Source organism: Mesoplodon mirus (genome assembly GCF_964341445.2).
Source record: "Mesoplodon mirus genome assembly, chromosome: 19".
Taxonomy (NCBI): domain Eukaryota; kingdom Metazoa; phylum Chordata; class Mammalia; order Artiodactyla; family Ziphiidae; genus Mesoplodon; species Mesoplodon mirus.
The window spans coordinates 48,447,895-48,456,684 of record NC_138995.1 but is presented as its reverse complement, the minus strand read 5'-3'; the positions used below and the strand labels follow the sequence as shown (position 1 = coordinate 48,456,684).

At 45.5% G+C, this 8,790-nt stretch overlaps 1 long non-coding RNA gene across 1 annotated transcript; it reads left to right on the top strand.

Annotated features, from left to right (window-relative positions):
• Positions 1–621: 621 nt before the first annotated feature.
• On the top strand, positions 622–4,780 carry LOC309794461. Its single transcript, XR_014292051.1, has 3 exons — positions 622–858; positions 3,145–4,363; positions 4,628–4,780. It is a non-coding gene; the product is annotated as an uncharacterized lncRNA (long non-coding RNA).
• Positions 4,781–8,790: the final 4,010 nt, after the last annotated feature.

Below are 8,790 nucleotides of genomic sequence, written 5' to 3'. Positions count from 1 at the left end.
AGGCCCTGCGCGCGCCAGCTGACCAGATGACCTGAGCCACTAACCCCAGACCAGCCCGTACTCAGCCGGGCCTTCCTTATGGGCCTGAGTCTCACTGCCACACAGCTCAGCCCGAGCGCCCCATTTGGAAGCTGCGGCCCACGGAGGTGGAGTGACTGGGCCGGCTGGACGGCCCCACCCGGGCCCAGAGGCGCGGCGTTCGCGGCCCACGCGGGGCGGGAGGGCCTGGGGTCGTCGGCTGGCGTGCCCGAGGGCTTTCACCCGCAGAGCCGCCGTCCGAGATTCCGGTCTCCGCCTGGGGTCGCCTGAGCACTGCGGCTTACAGGGCTGCTCGGGATGATGTGGGGGGAGGGGGAAGAAGCAGCTGCGCCGCGGCTGCTTGCGGCCAGAGCCCGAGGCGGGGTCGGTTTCTTGGCAACGGGGCCCCTCTCGGGTCGCGCCCGCCCCCTTCTTGGTCGGTCTCCCCTCCCCCATTGAAGCTCCGCGGAGTCAGAGCCCCGGGACCCGAGGCGGAGCCCAGGTGTGGCCTGGGGGGCGCGACCGGCGTGGGAGGGGTGACCCCAGGGCTGCCCAGCTGCGGGCCGGCGTTTGTCCGGCGGGGCTGCGCTGGGGGCAGGGGACCCGGAGGGCCCGAGGTGGGGGTGACAAGTCTGTTTCCGCCCGGCCTCCGACTGCTCCGGCTAAAACGAGTCTTTCCGGTGGGGCTGCCCAGCCGGGTCCGCCCTCCCCAGCCTCCCGGAACCCGCCCGGGCCGAGGGCGAGAGCAGGCCGGTGGGTGGAGCGCTTGGAGAGGCGGGAGAGCCCGGGTCCTGGGTTCCAGCCCGGGCCGCGAGCCCCGGGGCCCCTCTTTCCGATCCGGTGAGTCCCCAGGGCCACCCTGACAGACGGTTTTGGAAAAGCTTCCCGGGTGATTCTGGGAATCGAGGGTCCAGTCTAACCTTATTACTTTACAGCTGGGAAAACGGAGGCACAGACTGTCCCAAGGCCGCACCAAGAGTTAGCAAACCACGAGGAAGCCAAGGGAAAGCCTACGGGGAGAGACCCGACAGAGGCCGGGATTTTTCCCAGGCCCTGAGTCCTGGGGGTCTGGAGTAGACAAGAGGGGCTAGGAAGGCCTGGGCGCCCGCTGCCCCGCCAGCTTCCCCGGGGGGGTGGACCGAGCTGGATCACCGCGACGGCCCCTGGCCTCACGAAATTAATGAGGAAGATGCCTTTCCTCAGTCGAGGAGCAGAGATTCCGTTTAACCTCTGCAGACAGTAAGACAGGGACCACTCTCCCTCCCAGTCTGGCGCCAGCAGGTACCCGAGGGCATGTCAACACGAGCCAGGAACTGGAGGCGAAGCATCCTTCATTTCCTCTGCAGCGGTGGAACAAGTGAGGTCTCTGATTGCCAGAGTCTGGTTTTTCAAAATCGTAGCATGCTGGCACCGAAAGCGGGGGTACCCTGAAGGATTCTTTTATCTGCTTAACCTTGAGTCAGACTTGCAATCAGCATTTGATCTAAAAGCTTGGTCAGTTTCTCAAAATGCAAAATCAATCGCCGATTTTACTTTTTTACTTGGCATTTCCTTGGGATAGTCTCGGTTCTGAGGATGAAAGATTATAAACTATTGTCTTAAATTCTGTCCTGATTAGCATCTTTCCTCAATTCAGGATTTCCCTGGAGCCAGATCTTTGCAGCTTCAGGATTATGACTTTTTTAAAATATAAGTTTGATGAATTTTTATCGGTTCCCTAAATTAGAAACTCCCTTAATTACAGGAGAAAACATTTTCAAAGAGAAAGGGTAGACCTTTAGAACAAACCCGGGAGCAATGCTTCTAAAGAAAATCTCAGGGCAGGCAGGTCCTCAGAACCAAGTGAGATGGTCTTTTCTGCAGCCGTCAGGCCCACCGTCTTTCAGTTAACTCTTGACTAAAAAATAAAGAATAAATGAAGGTTTGCTTAAAGCTGTTCATCCTCCTGCAGAGGATTCTAACTTGAGAGAAAGCATGGTCTTGGTTAAATTGTTTTAAAATTGGGCTTGGGTGGCCAGATGGTAGATGAGGGGAAATTTCCCCTTGTAAAAGTATTTCCAGTTAATAAATGAAGAAAGAATGATAGATAGAACATCACCATTTTGTATTCCTAATTAATTAATGGATGTAGGCATGATCAGCTATGGCTACTAAGTCTTGAAAAGAGAGAACCCACATGATGTGCTAATGTGAAAAACTCAGCACAAACTCTGAAGTCATCTTGACACTCCTTACAGCTCTGCCCCCACACAAATCAAAGCTACATCTGATCAAGCCTCATCTGTATCAACAATACTACAGGAATATAATCAAAACTATCCACATCTTGTGAAACTACAAATGACTCAGTTCTTTAATAATTAATTGCAAGGAAAATATTGCGTTTAGATTCTAAATCAAATAAATGGTAAAAAAAAAAAGTGACATTCACAGGACACTTGTAAATTTGAACACCAATGTGGTATTTGATATTTAAAAAGTATTACATTATTTCAGAATGATAATATTATGGTTAATTTTTAAGTATTTAAAAATATTTTAACATTTTCAATGTATTTTGGAAATATGTGCTAAAATATTTACAGATGATATGATATCTAGATTTTATTTCTAAATAGTTTTATGTAGGACTTCCCTGGTGGCACAGTGGTTAAGAATCCGCCTGCCAATGCAGGGGACACAGGATCAATCCCTGGTCCGGGAAGATCCCACATTGCAGCAGAGCAACCAAGCCTGTGTGCCACAACTACTGAGCCTGCGCCCTAGAGCCCATGAGCCACAACTACTGAGCCTGTGTGCCACAACTACTGAAGCCCGCGCGGCTAGAGCCCATGTTCCGCAACAAGAGAAGCCACCTCAATGAGAAGCCCGCGCACCACAATGAAGAGCAGCCCCCGCTCACTGCAACTAGAGAAAGTCCGCGTGCAGCAACGAAGACCCAACGCAGCCAAAAATAAATAAATTTATTTTAAAAAAAGAATCTAAATAGGTTTATGTAGCAGTATGGAAAGTAGGTGGAGGCATAGATGGAAACAAGGTTGAATATTAGTAGTGAGTATATGGTGGTTCATTTTATTATTCTTTTTTTTTAATGTTTAAATTTTTTTTATCTTTTACTTTTTGCAGGGTGTTTTCAAACTTGGGAACCTGCCTTGAAGCCTGACTAAATTGTCCGGGTTGGAGCTCAGGATGACTGGCCCATGTCTTGCTCTGTGAAATTACACATGTCATTTCTCACTTGTCCGTTCAAGAAACACTGTGGAGGACCTTCTGTCTGCTTGAGATTTTGAAATTATGGAGCTGACACTTCAGATTAGAAAATAACAAAGAAGGAAGCCACCAAATGGAAGCATGGAAGGCTTTGCAGAAGAATTGATGTTTGATATGGGTTCTGACAGATGAAAAGGAGCTCCCTGGGTGGTGTCAGTTCATCTTCTATAAGATAAGGTGGTTAGACTAGGTCTACATGGAGGACCCATTTAATCCTAATAGATTCTGTGGTTATCACCTGCCCGTAATCAAGTTTTTCTTCTCTGTGTGTCCCTCCAGGGAGTTGAGAGACCACCATGGACTTCCTGTCATCATTCTTTATTTTGTTAGCTGAAGCAATCCAAATTGAGCTGCTGGTCTTGAGTCTCCCAGTTGTGTTTGGAGGCCAAAGCATTATCATGTTAACCAGTCTGTAACCTTCTTAGGGAATGGTCTCTTGGGCTCATAGATTTATTTCCATCCATCTAGTTCCCAAGGCATTTTACTTAGTAACTGTAGCTATACCAAGCTATACCAAGGCCCAGCCTTGGTAATAAAGCCCATTTGCTCATCAAAACATGGGTGCCTGTAGTCGATACCCTCAGCCTTCCCAACTGCTTTTTTCTTCCCTCTCTTCCTGTAGGACATGCAGTTCAATATTCAGCAGGCATCCTGGCCTTCGGGTTAATTGTTCATGCTGATACTCTGCCAAACAGGTCGAACTTTGTGCTTTGATGGCCTTTTCACCCATGTGACATGAACCATCTGTTGGGGGAAAGCTTAAAACAGCAATTGTCATTTGACAAGTAGTTGGCAGTATCACATCTCTGTTATGGAAAATTATTTTTCTGTTTTCATCTTCTCAGTCTTTGTGGATGTTTGTCCTTTAAAAGGACAATTTCTGAAACTTCTGGAGACGTAAGATAAGACTGTTTAAATTTGGTTGCTATATGTTTGTTGACTGTGTTTGCCTGGGCTCTCATGCTGAGTCAAATATGTTGTCTTTTTCGGGGCCTGGCTGCGTCTGGCCGTGTGATCCAGGTGGAGGGTTGGGAATGCTAGCAGCCCCTCTAACTCTTACTACTATAAACCAGAGGTATACTTCACTGCGGGAAAAATAGTGGGAAATTAGCTGTGATATAGTGTATGTTTCCAGTGATGGCTCCAAAGCTTCTTAGACTCATTTAATTAGAATAATTTACCTTAATAGAAAACTATAATTTTCTACTTTTTCCAATCAGTTGAACCAATGTGTACTTTTTTTAAAACCCACTCAGATGGAGTTTATTACACCAAAGCTAATACCCTAAACCTGCATTTTTATGCTAACCATCATTATAACTGAGCAATTATGCTATAGGAATAGTTGAGACCTCTGCTTCTGGCTCTGAACACCAGCCTGGATCAAACCAAACCTCCCACCTCAAACAAGCAGAACAGCTGGATAATTTTAAAAATCTGTCTGACAGTAAGAACCTGAGAGGGCAAGATCCTGGAGAGAATGGAAACATGGAAAGGTGAGCCTGACATTTGACATTTGTCTTAGCTTGGGCTGCTATAAAATATACCATAGACTGGGTGGCTTAAACAACAGACATTTATTTCTAACAGTTATAGAGGCTAAAAGTCCAAGATCAAGGTGTCAGCAGATTCGGTTCTTTGTGAGGGCTGGCCGGCAGATTGCCACCTTCTCTCTGTGTCCTCACATGACAGAGAGAGGAAGTTCTGGTGTCTCTTCCTCATCTTATAAGAGCACTAATCCAGGGACTTCCCTGCTGATTCAGTGGTAAAGAATCCACCTTCCAATGCAGGGGATGCGGGTTCAATCCCTGGTCAGGGAACTAAGATCCCCCATTCCGCGGGGCAACTAAGCCCACACACCACAACTACTGAGCCCACTTGCCTCAACTAGAGAGAGAAAACTTGCACACCACAACTAGAGAGAAGCCCATGCGCACTGCAACGAAGAGCCTGCAACAAAAAGATCCTGCTTGCCGCAACGAAGACCCAATGCAGGCAAAAAAAAAAAAAAGAGCACTAATCCAGTCATAGAGGCTACACCCTCATCATGCCATCTGAACCTAATTACCTTCCCAAGGCTTCATTTCCTTATATCACCACGTTGGGGGCTAGGGCTTCAATATATGAATGGGGGGGCACAAATATTTAGTACATAACAGCACTATTATTCCCTTCAAGGCATTTACCTCTGAGAGCAGTGATTTCAATGCTAAGAAGCTGAGCAAAGCTTTGGCAATCTCAGAGAGGCCCTGGTAATATCCTAGGCTTTTGGTTAGGACCTTTGAAAGGTTATACCAGTAGTAAGGGCAAATCAAAAAAGGACCGACTCTCACAAAGGTACAACTTTGACTCAAACCAGATTAAGATGGTCTGCCTCTATACTAACTGCATTACAAAGCAAAAGAAAATCTCTGGAGAAAGATAGCATCATCCACAATACCACATTGATTCTATAATTTTTCATGTACAACCTGTAGCTGTTGATCAAAATTTACTAGGCATACCAGGAGACAAGACCAAGTCACCCTAAACCAAGAGAAGAAATAGTTAATATAAACTCACAGAAATCCAGTTATTAGAGTTATCAGATACAGACAAATATAGATACAATAACCTCTGATCAATACATTCAAGGGGATTAAAGACAAAATGGAAAGTTCCAACAGGTAATAGAAGTATATAAAAAAAGAATCAATGGAAATTTTATAACTGAAAAAGTGTAATTAAAAGTAACAGATGAGGGCCTCCCTGGTGGCGCAAGTGGTTGAGAGTCCGCCTGCCGATGCAGGGGATACGGGTTCGTGCCCCGGTCTGGGAGGATCCCATATGCCGCGGAGCGGCTGGGCCCGTGAGCCATGGCCGCTGGGCCTGCGCGTCCGGAGCCTGTGCTCCGCAACGGGGGAGGCCACAACAGTGAGAGGCCCGCACACCGCAAAAAAAAAAAAAAAAAAAAAAAAAAGTAACAGATGAGTTCAAAGAAGGTTAGACACAGATGAAGAGAGGATTAGTGAATTGGAAGATAGAAAAAAATATCCAAAGTGATGCATCAAGAGACAAAAGGATGGAAAATACAGAAAGAGTATGTCATATTTTGGACATAGTGAAAAGATTTTAACATAATTGTAGTTGAAGTCCCAGAAGAGGACAGGGAGAGAGAGAATTGAACAGAAGCAATATTTGAATAGATAATTGCCAGGAATTTTCCAAAGTTGTTGAAAGACATAAATCCACAGATTCAAGAATCCTTTTAGAGCCCTAAGCAGTATAAATACAAAGAACATCACACTTAGACACATCAGAGTAAAACTACCAAAAATCAAAGAATAAAAGATAATCTTAAAAGTAGCCAATTAGGGCTTCCCTGGTGGCGCAGTGGTTGAGAGTCCACCTGCCGATGCAGGGGACACGGGTTCGTGGCCCGGTCCGGGAAGATCCCACATGCCGCGGAGCGGCTGGGCCCGTGAGCCATGGCTGCTGAGCCTGCGCGTCCAGAGCCTGTGTTTCACAACGGGAGAGGCCACAACAGTGAGAGGCCCGTGTACCCCCCCCCCGCAAAAAAAATACTAAAGGAAATTCTTTTAGGCAGAGGGAAAATTGTCATAAATGGAACTTTAGAAATGCCAAAAGGAATGAATGCAGAAAGCAGCAGAAGGAGAAAATAAGTGGGTAAATATGACCACAATAATATCTTGTGGGGTTTTAAATACATATAGAAAAAATTTTTAACAATATATATATATAAGAATAAAAATGTATGACAGCAATAGAACAAGAAGTGGGAGGGGAGTGAATAGAGTTGAGATGTGTTAAGGTTCTTACATTGTTCAAGAACTAGTAAAATTATGAATCTTTTTTTTAATTTTAATAAGTTAAGATGCATTTTATAATGTCTCAGTCTGCTTGGGCTACCATAACAAAATAAGATAGACTGGATGGCTTAAACAACAGAAATTTATTTTCTCACAGTTCTGGAGATTGGAAGTCAGAGATTAGGGTGCCAGCATGGTCAGGTTCTAGTGAGGGCTCTCTTTAGATGGCCCTCTTCTCTCTTTGTCCTCAGGTGTCAGAAAGAGAGAGAACTCTCTGGTGTTTCTTCTTATATAAGAACAGCAGTCCTATCAGGTCAGACCCTTATGACCTCACTTAACCTTAATTACTTCTGTAAAGGTCCTGTCTTCAAATACAGTCACACTGGGGGTTGGAGCTTCAACATATAAGTTTGGTAGGGGGACACAATACTGTCCATAACATAATCTCTACGGTATATGTATATGTATGTGTATGTGTGTGTGTGTGTGTGTGTGTGTGTGTGTGTGTGTGTGTATAGCAAGCTAAAACTAGAGGGATAAATGATGTGAAAACAATTACTTCAAAAGAAAACAAAGAAGGTGAGGCAAATAGAAAAAGAAATAGAAACATTATAGATTTAAACGTAAATATGAGGGAATTCCCTAGCTGTCCAGTGGTTAGGACTCGGTGCTTTCACTGCCATGGGCCCAGGTTCAATCCCTGGTCAGGAAACTAAGATCCCGCAAGCCATGCGTCGTGGCCCAAAATAAAACAAAGCAAAACAAAACTAAATATGTTAGTAATTAAATCAAATGTAGATGAACTAAACATTGCCATCAAACTACAAAAATTGACAGGATAAATAACGGAAAACCAACTACATATTGAGACACATCTTAGGCATGAGGATAAGAAAGGTATAAAGTGCAAAGATGGGGAAAAATACTCCATGCAAACAATGACTAAAGAGGTTGTTGGAAGGCAGAAATATCAATATTTCTAATGTGACCACACAAATTTGCCACTATCGATAGCAGTTAATGGAAAATGTATTTTTCTGAATTTTATTGGATCAAATTGATTGTTCTCACATCTTTGAAACTAGTCATTTTCTTAAAGCAGGATCACACTCTGACATACCCACATGCCATCCATACTTAAAGAGTCAGGTGCCAGGAGCCTCCTGCCAGCCTGAAAACCATTCTGTTGAGTCTGGCAGTCTGTGTGTATGTAGTGTGTAGGCAATCGAAGTTTTCTTTCCATTCACCCCAAATTTGCTGAGCTTTGCCAAAGGTCAGGTTCAGTGTTGGGCAGTGCCTGTCCTAGTGGAGCTCAAAACTCCAGAGAGAGATAGGCATGTGTGGATAGGACCCCCCAAATATCTGAATGTGCACTGTAGCAAAAGCACAGGAACCTGATGAGAAAGGGACTCATTCTTCCTGCAGAGTTCCTTTCTCCCTTCCTCAAATATTCATTGAGCACCTACTATGTGCCAGGCTCATTAAGATGTTTGGGTTTTTTTGTTTGTTTGTTTTGCGGTACGCGGGCCTCTCATTGTTGTGGCCTCTCCCGTTGCAGAGCACAGGCTCCAGACGCACAGGCTCAGCGGCCATGGCTCACGGGCCTAGCCGCTCCGCGGAATGTGGGATCTTCCTGGACCGGGGCATGAACCCATGTCCCCTGCATCAGCAAGCGGACTCTCAACCACTGTGC